Consider the following 23,097-nt stretch of genomic DNA (forward strand, 5'->3'; position numbering starts at 1 on the left):
TTTTTCTGGTTAAAAATCATCCAAATCTGGCTGTGCCTTGTGTGTGTGTGTGTGTGTGTGTGTGTGTGTGTGCGCGGGGATGCGCGCACCCAACGCTCTGCTTTTATGTTTTGTCACCCTCTTGAATGTGCAGTTGCACATGGCAGCTCTCCTTCTGTTGTTTTGTGATGTTTGCACATGGCTTCTCCTCTATGTTCTCCTTCTTAACCCTGCACAGTTTCAAACAGTCATGAACACCTAGCCCAAGTCATTTCTTTTCCATTAAAGAGCCCTTGCTGCGTCTTCTTCATTCCCTTCTGGAAACCATTTCTCCTGCCCTCATTTATTTGTGCTTTTCCTTTGGTACCCGTTTGCAAGTGCACTACTCTTCCATGACACCGTTAAGCTCTTTGAAAGAAGTATCGTTTCTATTTATCTAGAGTTTACTTCACAGTCTTTCAAACAGAACTCACCCAGTTCACACAGCTGACCAGCGGGAGGGGACTGGATGCCATTCTACCCATCTGTCATATTGGTTTTATTTCTACCTTGACTTTGTCTACTCCCACCAACAGTGGAGGCCAATGGCTGGGCACAGCGAGAGTAAACCTTAGGTGGAAGAGTCCTGAGTCCAGCAACAGGACCGGAGGCTGGGATTTGCCTCTTTATTCTAATCTGGTAGCACTTATTTTCCCAGTAGCAGTTTGGGAAGTCACCAGCACAGACGTAACGTCATTGCAAGCCAGGAGGCCAGGCAGAACTGTGGGCAAGCAAGCCTGGGTTCTAGTGGAAACATCCCACAGAATAGCATAGGGGGCTAGAACATCCCTGCCTGCCATGAATGTTCTTTTTGTGGCCTCATTTTCCCCAAGGTTGCTCTGGTATGAAAGTCCTTCTTTAAGGAGATAACATAAAAAGAAATAAGTGGGGGAGGAAAAAAAAAAAAGAGAGTTCACTCTAGCCGTGGCCTTGTATGTTCCTGGGCTATTTCAATGTAATGTTTATCTAATAAATAGTATTTCGGCGTTAAACAGTAGAGCTGTGTGCACTCCTGTGCCAGAGCTGGACCTCCTTCGGGTCTTGCCGTGCTCCTGCTGTTGAAAAAAGTTCTGTTTTAATGAAAAGAGACACTATGTGGCTGCAACAGCCCTGCCAACGCCTGCTTAGCGTTTCCATGCTTCTGGGTAGTATAGAAGTCTTAGAACTGTGAATTCTTGTGTGTGTATTTGTGCATGTATGAAAAATCTAATTTCAGTTAAAGACAGACAGTAAGAGGCACCCAGGTCATACTTCATTGAGGTTCAACTCCTTCTACTCACTGACTGTTCTGTCTGGACAACAGCTTCCCGTAATAAATTGTGTAAGAGGAAAAGGATCTGTGACATGTATTTGTACATCTGCGTAATAACTAATGGGATGTTTTGATGTCGCTGTTAAAAAAAAAGGAAGGGGGAGGAAAAAGACGAATGCATATGGCTATGAAGTTTAGAAAACGATATCAACTCCAGGACATAGGGAATGAAACCTTCATCCAGTGACTTTAAATAGTCAGAGATTTAAGACAGCATCTGAGTTGTTTTACAGAAGTGTGGGCTTTGAGTATTATTCTTCTCTAGACTAAGGGAGAGTGATGTTGCCAGAGAAAAACAAAGTGGATTTTTCAACAAACTGGAGGGAAGAGATGGGAGAGGGCAGGCTGAGAGGTCGTTAGAGGAGAGAGATGTGGTCCAGTAAGAGTTATCTCAGCTAAAGAGGGAAAACCTATGGTGCCGCCCCAGTCCTCGGATCTGTCCCGTAAACTCAGAAGGCAGTGTTCACAGGGCAAGAAGGTGACCCTGTGCTCTGACAAGGGATATGGGTGGCTGGGGAGGTTGGGGCTGCAGAATGGGAAGGGGGAACGGGGAAGGGTCTGAACTCTGAACCAAAGCCCTGCATATTCACCCCACCCCCACCCCCAACCTCATATATGAAAAAGTATGAAAGCATCTCCCAGGGATGGTATAAGAGCCAAGGAAAGGCAGAAGGCTCACACACTGACTCCAGCATCCATGCTCCCTCCCTGGCTGCTGCATGTGGAATTGAGGGGAGTCCTCAAAAAGTTTCTCTATCAGCACATCAAATGTCAGCAACTTTCCAGCTAGTAAGTTATTCCTGTCAATATATAGCACCATCGACATCGGGCACAAAGAGCTAAACAAGGAAAAGTACCAAGGAAGGGAGACCGTGGTGATCAGCGGAAACTGAGCACATGACCTCAGCCGAGGTCGTTCCCCAAGAAGGGACAGAGCACCCATGGAGACATCCTAGGAATTCTACCATTTGCATGGATTTGTGTGATCATCATGTCAGGATACACGGTTGGTCTACTGTTCTCTGGGTCAGCTCTCCTATATAATGTCATAGAAATGGAATCACACAGTGTGCTGTTTTCTTATCCTGGAGATACAGTATGTCAGTGATTTTTTTTCCTTTTTATTGTTAAATAGTATTCCACACACCAGGTATTCATCTTGCCCACCGAACAACATTTGAACTGTGTGCTTCGATGGTGATATAAAGAGATGTGTGCAATATTGTGTAAGCTTTGATTTTGAGTGAGATGGCTGGGCCAGTACCCCAACATGGCTGTTGGTTGCCAGTTGCTTAGTATAAACAGTAGAAGAAAAAAAAACCCAACCAACCAACCAACCAACTGAATAATAATAACAAAAAGACAACTGTAAGAGACTAGCAAATCATTCTCTATTGCTCTAGAACAGACAATGCTATGCAGTTGGACTTTCTAGACCATCTGAGCTCATCGATCTTAATAAAAAGCTTCAAGGAGCAGTGTTGCATGTTCTATGTCTGCTGAACCCATCCTAGAGAATGCAGGCTCTCCATAGATGGCTGATTTGGTGCGGAGCCAGGGGCTGGTGCTGGTCAAGTGGAGATGTGTCCAAACAGTGGCTACAGAACCAGGCGAAGCTGATGGGCTACTGAGGAGCAAAGGGACTTCCTGCCTATGGTCAGAGGAAGAGCATAGGCCCGTGACTCTACAGCCAACACAGGGCTGGACACTGGGCACACTGAACGTTCAGGAGACAACATGCCACTGGACACTGGAATGCTAATCATTCATCAGACCCCATGATGCTAGACACAGACAATACGGTGTTGGACGTTGGTATACTAAGCATTCAGCAGAAGCAATGCTCAGACTGCTGCTTCTGAATGGCACCCTGAGGAAGAAAGAGGCTGTCTCCCAGCATTTCTCTTGTCTCCCTTTCTCTCTGAGGGATCTGAGTGCCTGAAACAATTCCTAAGTTTAGAGCTGCTTGGAATTCTGCTGGCATCCAATGGGCCTTTTAATGCAGCCCGCCAGCAGTTGCACACAGCGAGAGGTTAAACAAATTTCAGAAGCCTTTTCCTAATCACAGAGAAAAGCACATTTTGTTGGTATTTTCAGCACAACCCACCGCGTTAAACCCAGCGTTATAAAGGGTATGGGCACGTTTCAGGTTAACTCTGGCAACGTTTTAAAAGTCTACTTGTATCCTTTAAATTCTCTAATGGCACAGCTCTAAATCTCTTCCAACAGTATGTGTAAGGAACATAATGGGTGAGAGTTCATAGCAGACAGACCCATAATTATGAGAACTGTGGCAAAAGATAAGCTGCCTTCAGAGAGCCTGGGGTTCTGGCTTGTGTTGATGGCCACCCAAAGCTTCAATTCTCAGACACTGGAAAATGTGGACTGGAGTCTTCAGAGAACAAGGATTCCCCGTGACTCTTGGGTATTGATAGGACAGTATCTCCTAGGGTAATTGGTCCTTCAGCTGTTGCCTGTGTCAGCCAACAGGAAGCTCGGAGACCCACGCAGACTAAAATGTCAGTCATTCACAGTATTGGGAGAAACCTCTCTAGTTCTTTGCCATCTTCCGAATTGTCTACGATGAAATTTGGGTATCATTCTTATGACGGGTGACAATCTCTGATTTGTATTTTTACTGCGCTGTCTGTGGCTCCGCCCCCCCTCGTACTCTTTGTGGCCTTGGACACGCCTGGATTATTCTTACAGCTTCTTTGATGTCTTGCCATCTCTCTCTCTCTTTTTGATTTTTGAAAATTTCTTAACATGTACCCAACGTATCTTGATCATATCCGCCCCCCACTTCCCACTCCAACACAGGACAGCCCTGTCACATCTTCCTCTAAAAGTTAATCAATTCATCAATTATATATCAGTTTCACTCCATGAATCAGTTTCTGCTGTTCATATGCACATGCCTGTGGAGTGAATCACTGAGGCGTGGGAAACCAACCACACTCTCAAAGAAACGTGACTCTCCTGCCCCCCAGTAGCCATGACAACCAACGGTTATCAGCTGAGGCCTGGAGAGCCCCTCTCTGTTCCATGCTAGATGGCCCTCTCCCCCCAACACCTAAGATAGGGTTCTTTCTACATAGCCCTGGCTGTCCTGGAACTTGCTCCATAGACCAGAACTCAGAGATCTGCCTACCTGTGGCTCCTGGGTGCTGGGATTAAAGGTAAGCACTACCACTGCCCGGCTCCATGCTAGAATTTTTAGTTGGCTCGTTCTTGTATAGGTCTTGTGTAAGTAACCATGGCTACAGTGGGTTCATGCATGTAATAGCCATGCTATGTCCAGAGGACATTATCTCATAGCTCTACTCCATCCTCTTGCTCTTGCAGTATTTTTTTCTTCCCTCTATTCTAAGATGTTCTGGAGGTTGAGGGGAGGTCAGGGGCTGATGTGGATGTTCCAGTCATTTAGTGTCAGGAGTTTGAACTATGATGACTCTATTAACCTCTACCCACAGCAATAAGAAGCATCCTTGGCCAAGGCTAGGCATAGCACGGATCTGTGGCTATAAACACAAATAGTCAGAAGGCAGTTCAACTGCATGGCCACTTAGGAAAAAACCCCACATCAATAGATTTCCCCTTTATAAGGAGAAGTTTCATAAGAAAGATAAAATTTAGTCATTCATTCAAAAGTGGTGATGCCCTACTATGTGCCAGGTACTATTCTAGGCACAGAGGCCAACAGTGAAATATGTAGTTGAGACTATCTAGAAGGGAAACTTCTTCTTCTTCTTCTTCTTCTTCTTCTTCTTCTTCTTCTTCTTCTTCTTCTTCTTCTTCTTCTTCTTCTTCTTCTTCTTCTTCTTCTTCTTCTTCTTCTTCTTCTTCCTTCCTCCTCTTCCTCTTCCTCTTCTTCTTCCTTCCTCCTCCTCCTCCTTCTCCTCCTCCTCCCTTCCCTCTTCCTCCTCCTCCTCATCTTCCTCACCCTCCTCTTCTCCTTATTAACATCCAGACTGTATTTTCTCCTCCTACGACTCCCATTACCCTCCCATCTCTTCTCTGCCCTCCCCACCCCTCCTCATCCTCTGTTTCCCTCAGAAAAGGGCAGGCCTCCAATGGCTATCACCCAAACCTGGCACATCAAGTTGCAGTAAGGGTTGGCACCTCCCTTCATATTAAGGCTGGACAAGACAACCCAGTAGGAGGAAAAGGGTCCCCAAAGCAGCAGAAGAGTCAGAGATAGCCCTGGCTCCCACTCTTAGGAGTCCCACAAGAAGATCAAGCTACACAACTGTAGCATAAATGCAGAGGACCTGGGCAGAGGAGGAGCCATCTCTTGAGCTGTATTTCTGGGATGGAGCAGCTCCGTCCCACATGCTGTTGCAGGGGCTACGTCTGAGGAGGCGGAAAGGGTATGCAGTGCTTTCTAATCGCCTCCTGTGTGTCCTTCTACACAAAGCAGGCAAGCAGCGTCTCACATCCAAGAACCACAGACACCTCCTCCTGAACGGCCGGTTCAGATCTTGGTTCTAGGAGACTTTCAAATATCCCAAACAGATGCGGATTACTCAGGGAGATTTGAACTAGTAATTTCTAGTCACCACGTAGGAATGAAAAACCGAAAACGATTGCCTCGAGACCCTGAAAGACACGGCACTGTAACTGCGCGCCAGGTTTAACGATGGTCGAGTCTGACACATACATTCCTGCATCCTGATGGAATTAATCGAGGTAAAACATTCGCCAGTCTTCCCTCACTTTTTCTCCTCCCCGTATTTATAATTGAAACGAACAGAAGGGGTCTGATTGGTGGCTGGAAGGAGTTCCAGGCTTCCTTCTCCGCGTCGTCCTTAAAGCTGCGCAGTCACGCGTTACAGCGCCTTTCATCTTCGGTACCCTTGCCCCATCAGATCGCAGCCAGAGACACTATTTTTATATCTCACCACAGGGCACAGGCATGGAAGCTTTTCATATCTGATGTTATGTAACAGGGGAAAAAAGCATTAGAACTCTTCCATGTGAATCTTAACCAACTAGGAAAGAGCTCAGCTTTTAAACGTACCAGCTGCCACGAAGACCTGGACAGTGACAATTCTAGGAGGTCACCGGGCGTCCCATTTACCACAGACCCGGCAGTGTGACGGGCTGGAACAGCTTGATTTCTGATCTTCCTTATATTCTTTTTTTTTTTTTTTTCCTTTCCCCCTCTTGTGTGAAAGCATTAAGTAATTTCGACACAAAGATAAGCTGCTATTTAAAGTCCGCACTTGCGAGATTGGAATGCAGGGCATTCAGAAGAAATTTTACAAGCTATGCGTTCATACCGGGTCAGAGCCGACAGCGCAAGAAACAGCTCACATCTCAGATTCCAGGACCCTTATCACCTTAAGCCTAGAGGTGCTGCTAAGGAAGAGGTTATAGCGCCTTAGACAGATTTACAAAAAGCGAAACTTCTTGGCGACAACAAAAAGCAATGTAATTGTTACCCAGATGTTTTGTTTTTGTTTTGCCAAACACCTGGATGTCAAGAGACAGGTGGTGGAAAGCTGGTTGTATTTCATTTTTGTTTTAAATGGAAGTTTACGTTGGCCACCATTTTACCACTACCAGAACATGGCCATTCTGCATTTCTATTTTAAAACTTACATTATAAGCGTAATCTCAGAGGAGTCTGCTGGGCAATAGCTCCCTTTAGGTAGAGTTGTTGGTTTTTGAGGAAATGGCGCCCGTTGCGCAAGGGATGTTTGTTGAGTCTGATACCTGGATACGTGACTGCCGTCTCAATAAGCCAACGTTCCAGAGGCTAGCACAGTGCTGACCCAGGACTCTGTGTCAAGATGGAAGGGGTGACTGACTCAAAATATTGACTTTTGTCAAGCAAAGCCACGCTTTGTCCAACACTTGGGACAGATGATAACAGTTGTAATACCAGGTTAAACTACTACAAAATTAGTAAAAATGTCTAATAATAGAGGTTCTGTAAATAGCAACTATATTAGATACAGGTATTATCCTTACAGTGTAATTTTGGATTTGTATATTTGCATACGTAAATTTAATATTAACTAGGAATTTGATTATAAAGTATTAATCTCTGTGGTAACTATGAATTGAGTAGAAGCTTGAGGATACTTGAAATCTCATTTCTTTATGTTTAAGCAAAACCATGCTAAAAAGAAAAGCAGAAACTACCCATTTATTTTGCTCACTTTGTTTTTTTAAGCATTTTAGGCTGTATATCCTCAGTATTTCAGCTACATAATTGCGTAGCCCTAGAATGGCTCACAGTTCAATGGTTAAACTTTAGTCCTGTCATGTATGGCAGATTAGAGAAAAATAAACGGCATGTCTCATTCCGTATAGGAAATGCTAAATGCCACTAAGCCTTTTTCCTAAGCTTGTTTCATTGAAATCACCAAGCATCATAAAGAAAGAGCCCCCCCAAAAGTCTTATTTCAGTTATTTGTTTACTTTATATATTTTTAGTAAACAGGAGTTTCACAAAGCATATCGTTAAAGGAATATGAAAAAGAGAGAGGTGTGGGAGAGCTGGCTCCTCCTCTTAATGGTCCCTCCTCTTACTGACTCCTCCTCTTACTGACTCCTCTTACTGACTCCTCCTCTTACTGACTCCTCCTCTTACTGACTCCTCCTCTTACTGACTCCTCCTCTTACTGGGCTCCTCTTGCAGCTCCTCCTCTTACTCCTTCTCTTACTGGCGCTCCTCTTTTCTCCTCCTCTTGGCTCTCCTCCTCTTGCAGCTCCTCCTCTGGAGCGCTCCTCTTCCTCCCTCTTACTGACTCTCCTCTCCTCCTTGACTCCTCCTCCTCCTTACTGGTTCCCTTTTCTAACAGGACTGACTTCTTTTTTTTACCCCAGCTCCTCCTCTTTGGCTGCAGACTCTCCTCCTCACTCCTCCTGGCTCCTCCTCTTAATTTCCCTCCAACTGACCCCTCTCTTGCAGCTCTCCCCTCCTCAGCATGGACTCCTCCTCTTACTGACAACTCCTCCTCTTGCAGCTCCTCCCCTCTTGAGCTCCTCTCTTGGTCCAGCTCCTTCTTACTGACTCCTCCTCACTGACCTCCTCCTACTGACTCCTCCTCTTACTGAGCTCTCCCCTCCTCTACTGCTCCCCTCCTCTTACTGACTCCTCCTCTTACTGACTCCTCCTCTTACTGGCCGCTCCTCTTACTGACTCCTCCTCTTACTGACTCCTCCTCTTACTGACTCCTCCTCTTACTGACTCCTCCTCTTACTGACTCCTCCTCTTACTGACTCCTCCTCTTACTGACTCCTCCTCTTACTGACTCCTCCTCTTACTGACTCCTCCTCTTACTGGTTCCTCCTCTTACTGACTCTTCCTTTTATTGGCTGTAGCACTCTGAGCGCCGCTTCTCAATTTCCCAAACAGCATGATAGAGCTGGTCCTGGTTTTTGTGAGTATGGGCGAGTCATCCCAAGGGTATTAGGAGACCTGGCCCTGCTCCTAGCCAGGGCAGTGCTAGAGAACTGGCCCTGGTAGCATGGGAAGGGAGAGCTGACCCCAAAGGAGTGAGCATGGGAGAGCCAGTTCCCCTTTTGCCAACTGTCCCAAGCAGGAGAGCTGGCTCCTCCCCTTACCTGGGCAAAGTGGGAGAGCTGGCCCAGGTAGCTCAGACACAGGAGAGCTGGCCAGCCAACAACACAGCCACACCCAGGTTCAGATCCAGGGCTTGGGTTGGACCACCCCCACAGCTGCACCAATTATGAATTGCTGGAGGGCAGGAGCCAAAGCTGCAGGATCTCCTCAACACAGGAAACAACAGGGTATCCAGTCCTACTGAGGATCCAGTATTGAAGGTGTAGGAGAAGCCAGAGTCCTTGAACCACACCAGTGACTCATTGCAATGACATTTTGCAAGTAAAGCTGTTTGGGAAAAAGGGTATATGCTGTGTGGCACACTGTGACACAATGTAGCTTCTCCAGCAAGATCTCTCTCTCTCTCTCTCTCTCTCTCTCTCTCTCTCTCTCTCTCTCTCTCTCTCTCTCTCTCCCCTCCCTCTCTGTCTCTGTCTCCCTCTGCCAAGATCCAACCTTGGCAAGAATTTTGTTGTCGTTCTCCCTCTGTGTCTGTCTCTGTCTTTTTCTTTCTCTCTGTCTGTCTGTCTGTCTGTCTCTGTCTCTGACTTCTCTCTCTCTCTCTCTCTGTCTCTGTCTCTCTCTCTCTCTCTCTCTGCCTCTCTCTTGTCTCTTCTCTCTCTTGTCTCTGTCTCTCTGTCTCTCTCTCTCTCTCTCTCTCTGTCTCTCTCTCTCTGTCTCTCTCTCTGTCTCTGTCTGTCTCTGTTTCTGTCTGTCTCTCTCTCTCTGTCTCTCTGTGTGTCTCTGTCTCTCTCTCTCTCTGTCTCTCTGTGTGTGTCTCTCTCTGTCAGGTCCAGCCTCAGCGTGAGGAGGGTCCTGAGAAAGGCAGGAATGGGAGTGACTCTGCTTCAATAGTGACTCGAGTCAGTATGCAGGCTGTCAGCTCAAGTGCTCTCTCTCTTTGCCCAAGGATTCTCATCATTCTTCCTTCTTCTCCTTCCTCTTCTTCTTCTCGTTCTTTTTCCTTCCCCTGGCCAGAGAGCCCGAACCCAGATTTTTATTTACTAAGGCTGCATCGTCAAGACTTTAACCTTTGTAATCATCTTTTAGAAATTCTTAAATTTACATAATTTTTTTTGTAATTTTATGAATCCCGGATCACTAGTCCCAACCCTCTCTTCCTTAAGACGGAAACTAAACACAAAGCAAAAGCGCACTCCATCGCTGTTCGCACAGTCTGTTCTTCATGGGCACCTGGGCACAGCTCTGCGGTTTCCTGGTACAGCAGAGAGCAATCTTTAGTGACTCTTTTCATGTCAGAACAGAAAGGCGACAGACTACTAAGGTTAAAATAATTTTTTACAACATTTTAAACTGCAAGTCAAGCAACCAGCTCTCTCTAATGCCTTTCTGGGTACTGCCGTCTCCAAACCTTTAAGTCACCAGGACAACGGAGCACTGACTTTTTACATGCTTCTACATCATTTTTTAATTCTCTGACTTTTGTTTCCTTATCCTAGCAATTCCATGGCCTCATGCCCTTTCCTTCAAATACTACTTGTATTCATACACAAGCCTTCCTCCTATAAGATAAACCCACCCATCATTTGCTTGTTTTCCGTAGATTCTTCTTTTCCTATCCATGTCTTTTCTTCTTGAGACCACTTTTGCTCTCTCTCCTTGATGTCCCCAAGTTCACCCTGGCTAATTAATGCAACAGCCACTGGACCGAAGGGTACATGTGTCTCCTCATGATTCCAAGTCGGACCAAGTCTTGCAATGAGCAAGTTCTTCAAAGGACCATGTAGGCTTTTATGGCCCCTGTGTAGTTATGTTGTCTAGATCCTTTCCCATGGCCCTAAAGACCAAGCAGAAGGCCGGTTCCTCATCCTCCATTCCTCATTCCTGAGAACCGTTATATTTATTATAGAGCGATTAGCTCTGAGTAATGGGGCAAGTACATTCCCCAGCAAGAGAGATTGAAAGGAAAATAGAAGAGACAGCAGATCAGCTTCAGGGCCACAAGCAACCACCAGCACATGTGGGGATCAGCGCCTCCATTGTCTGGTGATGCTCCAGGGGCAGGGACTGTGCCACCCTGCCCCATGCAGCCATGCTGGACGGGCATTCTTTTGTTTTTTAAATTTTTATTTGGTGAGGTGTTGCAAAGACAGAGGGTGATTATGGAGGGATGAGGAGATGAGTGGGATTGGGGTACATGATGTAAAATTCACAGAGTCAGTAAAAAGTTAAAAATAAATAAATTATAGCAGAAAATGAAAGAAGGAAACAAAAGGAGAAAGGGAAGTGGGGGATAAGATTTCTAAAGAGATTTCATGTCTCAGGCAAGTGCTAAACACTCTAACCCCCCGGGGTCATCTGAAGGTGTAGTTCTCTCCCCAGTACATTTGGAATCTAGTAAGCGAATGGGTGGATACTCCACGCAGTATCCAAGGGGACGTGCAGAGATCTGCAAACGGTTAGCACAGTCTGAAATTGATGAGAGTGGTGGGGGGAGACCTGAGTCAAGACTGGGCTGGTTTAGGGACCCACTCCTAGCAATGGCTAGAGTACGTGGTGGGCAGAGGTTGGGGAGCCTACAAGTCATCACTGATGGGTAAGAAAGAAGAGAGGAAGGGCGGAGGAGAGCAAACTGTCTTCCTCTCAAACCCGCCACACCAAAAGAATGGCTCGTGGCCAGGGGTGTGTACAGAAAACAAAGATTCCTGGGCCTCAAGTAGATCCTACTGACTGGAGATCTCCAGGCACAGATTCTGGCAAACATTGGCTGGGCGGGGGCACTTAAAGCAATGGCTAACACCAGGTAAGCTTGGAAGCTCTGTGACAAACCAGAGGCTAAACTGGAAGGAGGTTTTGTGTTTGGCTTTCCCTCAGAAGCTCCTTGCAGAGAATTATTCCCACCTCTCTGGAGGAGAGGCAAGATTGTACTTAAATATTCCTTTGGCTCTTCAATCATATTTTTTTCAGATATTTGGGGACTCAAGCATCCCCCAAATATGGGCATCGCAGAGCTCAGGGGTCTCCTCATTGACTAGCTGCTAATCTGTAACCTATACTCAGCTGGTATCTGCTGTATTAAAAGGTCTTGTTCCCTCCAGGAGCAAATGAAGCAGTTAGTTCCTCCTTGGGGGGTGCTCCATTGACAGGGCCAGACTGGGAATGCCGATCTGGCCTGGTCTCTACTGTTTCCATTATATGAGAAACAAAAGCTCATAAGCTATTGGGGACCCACAGACATGGTACTGAGCCGGATCATTTTATGTTTGTGATGCGTGCTTTTGTGTCCCTCTCCTGAAGTTGGTGCCCCACTCTATTAAAATGCCTTCTGAATTTTACTCAAGCAAAAGATGAAAGTCTTGACGGCACTTGGGATGCCCTCCAGAAGAGCTGGTCCTTTTCACTCTTATTTTCACGTCCCTTCTAATCTGCCTCTCTTAACCCCGCCTCTTTTGAAAACTCATTTCTTATTGGCTCTGCCTCCTAGGATTGGCTTCTTCTCTGCCTCTGTCCTTCTGGTTTGTGCTGATGACCACCAGCTTGGTGATTTACTTGTTTTTTACAGGCCAAAAAAAAATACAAAGCTGACAAACTGGTAGGACTGGTATCTGTTGAGAGATGTTCTCTTTCAAGATGGCCTCTCACTGCTGTATCTGGGAGCAGGGGTTTTGAGGGAGGACAGCTGGTCCCTCACATGATAGATCACAGGTGAGAACGAATCCATGTCCTCAAGCCTGTAGTATGGGCCTTAATCCCAGTCAAAGCTCTGTCCCTACCACTAATCACCAATTTAAAAGTTCAGTTCTTAATGTCATCCCACTAGCAATTAAATGTCAATATTAACTTGGGGTCACATTTGGACCACAGCACATCACCTTAGGACTCTGTCTTTCTTAGCTATCTACACCAGAGAACAGAGAGAGAGAGAGAGAGAGAGAGAGAGAGAGAGAGAGAGAGAGAGAGAGAAGTGTAATTTGCTACCCATTTACTTACTGCTTGTCCTTAGTCAGGTTTCTCTTCTCCTATAGGACCCTAAGCCTAGAGAATGATGCCGCCCACAGTAGGCTTTGTCAATTAACCATCAAAATCCTCACAGATATGGCCTCATTAAGACTTTCTTCCCGGGTGTCTCCAGGTTGTATCAAGTTGATGGCTAAAATAAAGCACCCTACTCTTCTTAATTTCCCTTTTTCCCATTATATACACTGGTAGAGAGACTATCTCCTAGATGAACATTAACATTGGGGTCTTCAGGTAGGATTATTAAAGAAAGAGTTACCATGAGAGTGTCCCAGGAACGTGGTGACCCAGAAAAGAGAAAGGAAGGCAGGCATCAGTGTCTGAAAAGATGGGCGCCACCATTCTGGTGTATGACTTAGTTAGGGTTTCTATTAATGTGAAAAGACACCATGACCACAACAACTCTCATAAAGAAAACATTAAATTGGGGCTGACTTACTGCTTCAGAGGTCTAGTCAGTTGTCATCATGGAGAGAAGCATGGCGGCATGTGGGTAGCCATGGAGCTGGAGAAGGAGCTGAGAGCTCTACATCTTGATCTGCAGATACCAAGGAGAAGACTGTGTTGAGCTTCCAAGAGTTCAAAGCCCACCCCCACAGTGACACACTTCCTCCAGCAAGCCAACACCTCCTAATAGTGCCACCCCCTCTGGGCCAACCATTCAAATACATGAGCCCATAGGGACCATTCCTAGTTAAGCCACCACAGTGTGTTACCTATTAAGTGTCAAGTAGAAGATTAAGGTCAACAGCTATGGGATTCATCCTGATACTCCTTTTAGTTTTTGGTTCATATCTGATGTTTGCTTGAAGAAACGTTTATGGTGATTTGAACAACTCTCCTATCCTCAGGTGTGGGTTTGGGGGTAGCCTTTCAGCCTAGTTAGGGTGGCAGAGGCTAGGTAGACATTGAGCCCCAGCTGGGCTATTCTGAGGCTGTCCATGGAGGCTGATACAGAGGGAAGACAGGCGTGCTCTCTTGTCAGGAGCTGGGATCACCATCCTAGTTTGGGATACCATTGCTGTGATGAAACACCACAGCCAAGGCAACCTGGGGAGGAAAGGGCTTATTTGACTGACATCTCCACATCATAACTCATCATCAAAGTGTGAGGACTGTGTTAGCCGGAGCCAGGCTGACTCCATGACAGGCTGCAAATGGGCAGTTTGGGAGACTAGGCCCAAGTCTCTGTTTACCAGAAATAAGAGCCTGGATTCAGAAACCTGTGCTCAGCCAGCTACAGTGGCAGGCGGCCAATCTGAGGACACCTTGTCGTCTGGCCTGAAGTAAGACTAGGTCGCTAGAATGAGTGGGTGACCGTCTGGGAAGTCTTCAGAGCCTAACCCATTGTGCAATCAGTCACATTCCTAGAGAAAGAGCTAACCAATCAAGGTAAAAGGACCTAGGACACATATCCCTTCCTAAACCTCCCCTGACTGACAATTTTTATTGGTGGGTCTTTGAGTCCACCAAAGGCCTCCTCCATTTTAGATGGGGAGAACCCTACATGCAGAAAATCCACCCAAATAAAGTCTTTGCATTTCATACTACTTAAGTCTGGGGTATCATTCTTCAGCAATTCTTGGACTCTGACATTAGTAAGTTAGGACAGAAACTCTAACAGGGCAGAAACCTGGAGGCAGAAATTGATGCAGAGGCCGTGGAGGGATGCCACTTACTGGCTTGCTCTCTAAGGTTTGCTCAGGCTGCTTAAAGTCTGATCTCATGCAGGTATTTTCTCCGTCCAATTTCCCTCCTCTCAGATGATTATAGCTTGTGAAGTTGACACGAAGCTAGGCAGCGCACTCACACTCGGCCCCTGCATCTAGCTGAGCCACAGACCAATTAAGACTTCTTCAGGGAACACCCAATCAGAGGCTGCCCCACATGTGGCCCATACATATACAGCCACCAAACTAGATAAGATGAATGAAGCAAAGAAGTGCAGACTGACAGTAACAGATGTAGATCTCTCCTGAGAGACACAGCCAGAATACAGCAAATACATAGGCGAATGCCAGCAGCAAACCACTGAACTGAGAATGGGACCCCGTTGAAGGAATCTTAGAAAGGACTGGGAAGAGCTTGAAGGGGCTAGAGACCCCATATGAACAACAATGCCAACCAACCAGAGCTTCCAGGACTAAGCCACTACCTAAAGACAATACATGGACTGACCCTGGACTCTGACCTCATAGGTAGCAATGAATATCCTAGTAAGAGCACCAGTGGAAGGGAAGCCCTTGGTCCTGCTAAGACTGAACCCCAGTGAACGGGATTGTTGGGGGAGGGGGTAATGGGGAGGATAGGGGAGGGAGGGTTAGGGGATGTTGGCCCAGAAACCGGGAAGGGGAATAACAATCGAAATGTAAATAAGAAATACTCAAGTTAATAAAGATAAAAAAAAAAGACTTCTTCAGGACAAAAAGATACCGAACCATGTGTTGGAGTTTTCAGTTACATGAGCTTGTTAAAAAAGCTCTCTCAGAACAAATTTTGTTTCTCTACTTTTCAAAAAAGTAAGCCCAGAGCACTCAGGGGGTTGCCTTGGTCTATGTAGCACCTGTTTTCAACTCTGTTGTTTCCCCTACTGAATGTTCCTTGGCTGTCCACTCTCAGGAGCATGGATGGTGACTCATGACCCTTCTACCCCATCTGTAATGATTGGTTTAGGGCTTGGTGTAAGGATCCTCTTAGTCGTCATTCAGCTCTGTAGTGTTGGTAGGGGAGATTGTTATCCAAGGGCAAAGCCAGCTACCTAAATCCTGTAGTTCCAGTGCTGGGAGACATTGGCCTCCAGCTGTGGACTAATTGTTGAGTCAGGAGAGGAAAACTCACAGAGGCTGGACCGTAGAAAGATCAAGGCTGATGACATCAAGATTCAGAACAGCTGAGGGTAAGAGGGTCCGGAAGCTGAGAACACACTAAGGGGAATTGCTAATCAGCTGCAGGGGACACATGTTTAGAATCTCGCTGCATCACAGCAATGCAGGCAGAGTTCCCCATTGGCTTTATATTCCCAGAGAAGGGTGGGTGTGTGTGTGTGTGTGTGTGTGTGTGATATCTGAGCAAGATGGGCTACCCCTGTGTTGCTTCTGTCAAAGAGAGAGCTCAAACCCATTCTTACTGCAAATTATGAAATAGTCAGAATTACAGAGCTGCAAAGTTTACCACCCGTAAACTGGTAGCTTCCAAACTGCAGGCCAAGCCATTTCTACACATTTGACACAAACTTTGCCTTGCTTTAGGAAAAAGGGTACGGCTTACCTTTCAAACGAACACAGACGCTGAAGTCTGGCCACAGAGCGCAGTGCTGTTCCTTAAGCTGTTGACTGGAAATACTGACTATATATGCCTTTAGAAGGGAGAAGGGATGAAAAAGTTCTAAAAGCTCATTTCATATAATGGGGAAACAACGTAAAAACATTTCCGGGAATTGAGAGAGAGAGAGAGAGAGAGAGAGAGAGAGAGAGAGAGAGAGAGAGAGAGAGAGATGATTTGAGTGAAGCAAATATGAACTGACTTTTTTTTTTTGGTCACAATTCTATGCCTTTGTTATCACTACACATAGCTATGGAAAGAGAGCTAATGGTGTGGGAGACAGAGGAAGAGCCTTGGGGGATGGGTTACAGTTCTGTCACCCGCCATCTTCATTGTCATCACCAGCTTTGTAGCATCAGAATCCTCTGCATCCCCCACTCCTGCTCCCTGAAGCGTTGACTTAAAATCTTCTCGCAGCACTTTATGCCCTGCATATCCTGTCCTTGGCATATTCGACTGCCTGCGCCTAGGGTGTCCTCCACCTTCTTCCTTGGCTTAGCTGACACCTCCTCTGTCCCCACCGCCAACTGCTTGAGAGTTGAGGGCGTGCATTTCCTTGAATCTATGCTTCCCAGCTCTTGTTCAAGTCAAACCTTTCACAGGCAACTGCCTTGGTTCAGGGCACACGGCTTGGCACAGTTCGATGTCAATGCCCGTATTGGCCCAGCTCGAGTCTCTTCACAAGGTTGGAGGTGCCCTGGCACAGAGACAATGCCAGTTTTGGTATGGCTGCCTGGTTTGGTTAGATTCCTGCAGAGTTAAGTCGGCGAGGTGCTTTGTGCTCCCTGCACTTCCCAGCCCCAATTCTGAAGTTTTTTTTCTCATTCATATACTTGATTTCTACTTTTTATTGTGACCCTGTAACTAGCCTTAGAACCCGTCAAGGGCAGAAACGGAGTATATTTGTCTCTGTATCACTAAGGTATGCACCTATTTTTATCCAGAATGTGAAGAGAGGGGCCCACCTGCAAGGCCGTGACATAATCAGAAAGCTATGTCCTATATACAGTGTCTTCTAAAAATAGCCCAGCACACGCTCGGCTATAATATGACTCAGATGCTTCTCCTAGTAGATTTTCAGGGAGATGCCTGTCTTCAGACACTAGTTAGAGTTCTGAAGTCAAGTTAGTCTTTAAAAGGAATGGTCAGGCAACTGTTAAGATGTATCACTCCTAAGTGTCAAGGCAGATGTATCATTCCTGGGCTTCACTGGGAGCAAAACCTTAAACACACGTATCTTTTCTTCCCAATGTTCCTTTCACCCCTTACCCTTCAGTAAAAGTGAAAGGATGAAAGGATACCGGGCCTGGCAGGACCACCCAAGAACTGCCTGAAATATGTAATTGAAACTATTGGGGGCTTCACCCTTGGGATTAAACTTGGTTTGTCCTTAGCTGACTGTGTGATCTTAGCGAGTGGTGATATCATTCCGAGTGTTCTCTTGACACAAAGTGGAAATGCCAGTGCCTGAGCCCACAGGGCCGTAGCATTCACAATGGAGACTCTGCACTTCATGACATGCACAGGAGTGGACAATCTTTGCTTCTCCTTAGCCAGTGGGGTCCGGTGGTCTGTTCGGTTCGGTGAGCAGCCCGGTGGGACGGCCATCTTGGCATGGGCAGCACAGCCCCTCAACACAACAGAGCAGTAATCCAAGAGGACTGAAAGGGTCTTGGGAACAGAGAACAACTTTGGAAGCCACATCTATCGTGGGTGTCAGCACCTGGAGGACAGTGACTGGCGTGTGTGTGTGTGTGTGTGTGTGTGTGTGTGTGTGTGTGTGTGTGTGTGTGTGGTGTCTCCCAGTAAGTTTCCTTCAAAAGAACAAGGCAATAAAAGACCATGAGGAAGACAGAGCTGACGGAACCGAGCTCCATAAGGATCCTGTGCTGAAGCCCCTACCTCCTGGCAGCCACAGACTCTGACAGCATTTTTATTGTAGATTTTGAGTGAATATTTTTTTCTGTATGATGTCTTGTCACATTTGTTTCCTCTGAGCCTGGTGGTTATTATTTTTTACTAATTATTTTTTTCTTTCTAGCAGTGAAAGTTCAGATTGGAAAATAAAGTGGAAGAATATTACATATTCCACTGGGCAACCCAAAGTGAAGACTAATTTAATTGTTGCAGCATTCTGAGTCTAAAGAAAGGTTTTTCTCAGTGTTTTGGTAAATCCAATCTCTAGGCTTGACCTTGGGGTTACAGTCCAGTGATATCTTTTTCCTGTGGTCATGTGGCCTCAGGACTCAGAAGTGACCGCCATTTTCACCAAGTTCCCAGGTTTTTGCCTGATGGTCTAAGCCAGCAGTTCTCAACCTTCCTGCTGCTGCGACCCTTTAATACAGTTCCTTATCTTTTGGTGACCCCAAATCATAAAATTATTTCCCTGATACTTCATAACTGTAATTTTGCTACTGTTACGAATCATAATGTAAATTATCTGGTATGCAGGATATCTGATCTGCTAACCCCAGAGGGGTCGAGAACCACAGGTTGAGAACCACTGGTCTAAACACACAGTGATATGGAGAGTCAGATCATTCCGTCCCAGACTACTGCCTCAGAGATGCTGGCCCTACTGTCTCAGGGTGGAGGCCTTGCAAGTCTCCAATGCACTGTAGGGCTTCATAGTTTGTAAACATCATTCAACAATGCAACATGATATATCACGACCATTTTAGAATATACCAAAAGGGAAAAAATATGCCTTTTCTTTTTTTTTTGCCTTAACCATTACGGTATTGACAGCTGAATCTCAAATTATGTAATCATTCCCTCAGTTTTCAGACATTGAAATGACTCCCAACTATAATTAACGTAGAAAACATCACTTTCCATACATTTGAAATGTTGTTTACTTCAAATTGGTTATCCAAATTGCAAGATCTGGGCCCAACAATATAAACATTCCCTTTTTATTGGGTCATGATACTGGTTACCAGGCCACCTTCACAAATGGTTTTGCCGGGATGTGGTAATGAGAGAAGTCTAGGCGCTGTATGAACATTCCTTTCCCACCTGTTCCTCACCGTTGGGCCTTGATTCTAAGTAATATCTCTTGGCTGACTTGAAACTTAAGCCTTTTTTTCCCCCTTACACAGACATTTATTTTTTTTTCAGTATTGTGGTTGATAGGAACCTTCCCAAGATGTAAAATTTAAAGGTACTTTTTGAAAGATTTTAAAAAATATTTAATTAGGCACCTGTGTGTGCATCTCTGTGTGCGTTTGGTATGTGCATTTAAGTGCAAGTTCCTGTGTAGGTCAGGGTGATCCTCTGAAGCTGAAAATGTAGGCAATTATAAGCTAACCAGTGTGCAGGGGATGCTGGGAATCACACTGAACTCAGGCCCTCTGCAAGAACAGTATGCATTCTTAACAGTTGAGCTTTCTTTCCAACTCTACAGATACTTTAAAATTGTGGTCCGCAGAATCAGCTATCCAGAGCTCATAGGGGTTTCCAGAGACTCAGTCACGGGCTGAAGTGGAAACTTAACGGTTCTTCAGAAAGTCAGTTGGACGGCGTTTTGCTGGGGCAAACACATGAAGGACCGTTTCATTAAAGTGGACACAGATGTGAAAGGCTAAGGCAGACTCACGAAGGAATGTCCTGCTGAAGCAGACACAGGAGAGAGGATGTCCTGTTAAAGCGAGCACGAGGGAGGACATGTGGTGAAGGATTCTTTGCTAACAACAGGCATGTACTGGTCTGCCTTACATTGCATAGTTGAGCTCCATTTGTTGGGACTCTGAGGACTCGGGATGACTGGATGCACGCGCTGAGACAAGACCTGTGTAGAAGCAAGGCACATGGAGGACCTGAGATGTATGGAGGGTATAAATAAGACTCCACGGAGTGATGGAGACAGAGCTTGGCTTGCTGGTACAGCTAGCTGTGTGGGTCTTGTGTTTTCAGTTCCCTGAGACAGGCAAGCTGAGAACTTCTCCTCGTGTTCCTCCTGGTCCCTCCTGCTGACTTGAGCGGAGGCTGAGGCCTGGCTGTCTCTGCTATGTATTTGCTATCCCAACTCTACCGAACTGGACTGCCGGTGTATCCGTGAGGTGTTTGCAGGTGGACTGAGCTGCCTCTGCCTGCTGACCTGAGAACTGAACTGCCAGACAGCACAGACAGGAGTTGCTTCAAGACAACCTTCCTAAATGGGTCCACTCCCCACTCTCCCATCCTTTCTCTTCCTCTACCTCTGGTGGGTGGTTAAAGCACTTAGGAACCATCATTAAAAACAAGGTTTGAAAAAATTAATGTTACAATGGACCCTGTATTACTCTGAGCTAGGTCCTCTGCGTTCATGTTATGGTTGTGTAGATTGGAGCTTTTTGGGACTCGCAATAGTAGGAGAGGGGGTGTCTCTGACTCTTTTGCCTGTTCTTGGAACTCCTTTCCTCCTCCTGGGTTGCCGCATCCAGCCTCGATATGAAGGGTTGTGCCTAGTCTTAATCTAAATTTTCTGCTGTGCTTGGTTGACACCTCTGGGAAGCCTGATTTTTTTTTTCCTGAAGGGTAATAGAGGGGTCGTGGATCTGGTGGAGAGGAGAGGTGAGAAGAAGGAGGTGGGAGGGGTGGAGGGAGGGAAAACTGTCATTGGGATGAAATATATCGAATATTAAATATATTTAACCGAGGTTGGGATGCAATGACTTAAACAACAGCAAACAAAACAAAGCAAAAACTTGATTCTTTCAAACTTCTAGCAGAATATGTGGGATTTCAGTCTTGGTTCTTAGTGCCGTGGATGCCGCTCAGTGGGTCGAGAGCTGGCCTGGTACCCCGCATCGCTGCTTGTGCACTGACTGAGTCTTCATCATCTCTGTTCTTGCAGCTGCTGCAGGACAAAGCACAGTGACTCACTGCCACGCTGTGCTGGCCAAGAGAAGAGCTACCTCTTCAGTTTCTGAGTTTAGGAAAAGCCTATGCGTCGCCTGCACGTAGAGTATAAGGTGACTCACTTGTCTTAGTGCCCTTAGATTCTCTGGTGGAAGAGCGTGTGCGAGGGGATGGTAAAGGCCCTCGTTTAGATGCAAATAAAGACTCGGTGTTTTTCTTTCTTCTCTCATGCAGTGGGAAAGATTTATAGTGTGGTAAAGCAGAAACTCTACACTGCCCCCCTGGCTTTTCCAATGACACGGTGCCAACTTGCACAAGGACACTGTAAATTTTGTCCCTAAGTCATTGTTTCATGTGATTTTTCACCGGGGCAAGTAAATGGATTGATCTCATGAACTAAGGGCTACATGGATGGCTGGTCCGGTTGATCCCGCTGCCATAATGGATTGCGGTGCAACAGGGTGGAAAACAGGGGACTTGATGGAGGTGCCGTTTTTTGATCAGAAGCTGAAGTGAATGACATGAGTCCTTGGGTCACAAAGATGTCTTCTAGTGATTTTAACCACTCTCTGTGGGCTAAGCTGGGCTTGAACTTGGGTTGCTCTGATCTTTCCATCTCCAGGGCGAGGATTACAAGCGTGTACTGCCGTGCTCATGCGGGCTCAACTGAAATACAACAGACACTCTGCTGGGATGTGTGCACCCCCCATCACATCACACACACACACACACACACACACACACACAGAGACAGACAGAGAGAGACAGAGAAACACACATACACAGACAGACAGAGAGACAGAGACAGAGACAGACAGAGCACACAGACAGAGAGAGACAGAGAGACAGAGACAGAAAGAGACAGAGACAGAGAGACAGAGACAAAGAGAGAGACAGAGAGACAGACAGAGACAGAGAGACAGACAGAGAGAGACAGAGAGACAGAGACAGAAAGAGACAGAGAGAGAGAGAGACAGAGAGAGACAGAGAGAGACAGAGAGAGACAGAGACTCACCTAATAAACTATTGTACCTAATAGTATTTAAATGAAATACTAACTAAAATCTGTCTACTATTGGTTCTCTCTCTCTCTCTCTCTCTCTCTCTCTCTCTCTCTCTCTGAGTGACTTGTGATGTAGGTACACACATACCACACATGCTTGATGACATCAGAAGACTCCTTTGGAAGTCAATTCTTCCCTCCCACTGTGTGCTCCGAGACTCAGGTTCTCGAGCCCCTTTATACACTGGTGGTTTGAACAGGCTTGGCCCATGGGAAGAGACGCTATTAGGAGGTGTGGCCTTGTCGGGGGAAGTGTGTCACTGTGGGGGTGGGCTTTGAGGGCCTTATGCTTAAGCTCTGCCCAGTGTTGAAGAGACCCCCACCTTCTGGCTGCCTATGGAAGACAGTCCCCTTCTGCTGCCTGCAGATCAAGATGTAGAACTCCTCCAGCATCATGCTTGCCTCTATGATGATAATGGACTGGACCTCTAAAACTGTAAGCCAGCCCCAATTAGAATTTGGACTTTATAAGAGTTGCTTTAGTAAGTGTCTCTTCACAGCAATGAAACCCTAAGTAAGACCTCAACAGAGCAATTTAGGTTTTGAATAATGAGGACACGAATGCTCTTTTCAAGGGCAGAAAATAACCCTCAGCAAACAAAAACCGGTTGTGGAAAAGCGCACTTCAATGTTACAGGGTTGTTCTTGTTCAATCTCAGTTCCCTCTTAGCTGCCTCAAGCCATTGTTCATGCACTTGCTCTTCGTTTACGGCCTCCAGTCATCCCAGGTTAGCACACTGCTCGGCAAGGCACAAGGGTCCTCCAACCACTAGTGAGAAGGGCTTACAGTGTGTGTATGTGATATGTGATACTTCTGAATATTGTCCCCAAATAATGCAGCTCTCAGTTGCCATTTGCTGGGTGCTTTCTGTCATTCTTCCTCGTGGTGGCTGCACCTGTGCCCCACGCATCACTCACGCCCCAGGCTGGCATTTGCTGGGTGCTTTCTGGCTGCACACCTATGGTAAGTACTGAGCTGTGTTCTGG

The sequence above is a fragment of the Rattus rattus genome, chromosome 1 (assembly GCF_011064425.1).
Source record: "Rattus rattus isolate New Zealand chromosome 1, Rrattus_CSIRO_v1, whole genome shotgun sequence".
NCBI lineage: Eukaryota > Metazoa > Chordata > Mammalia > Rodentia > Muridae > Rattus > Rattus rattus.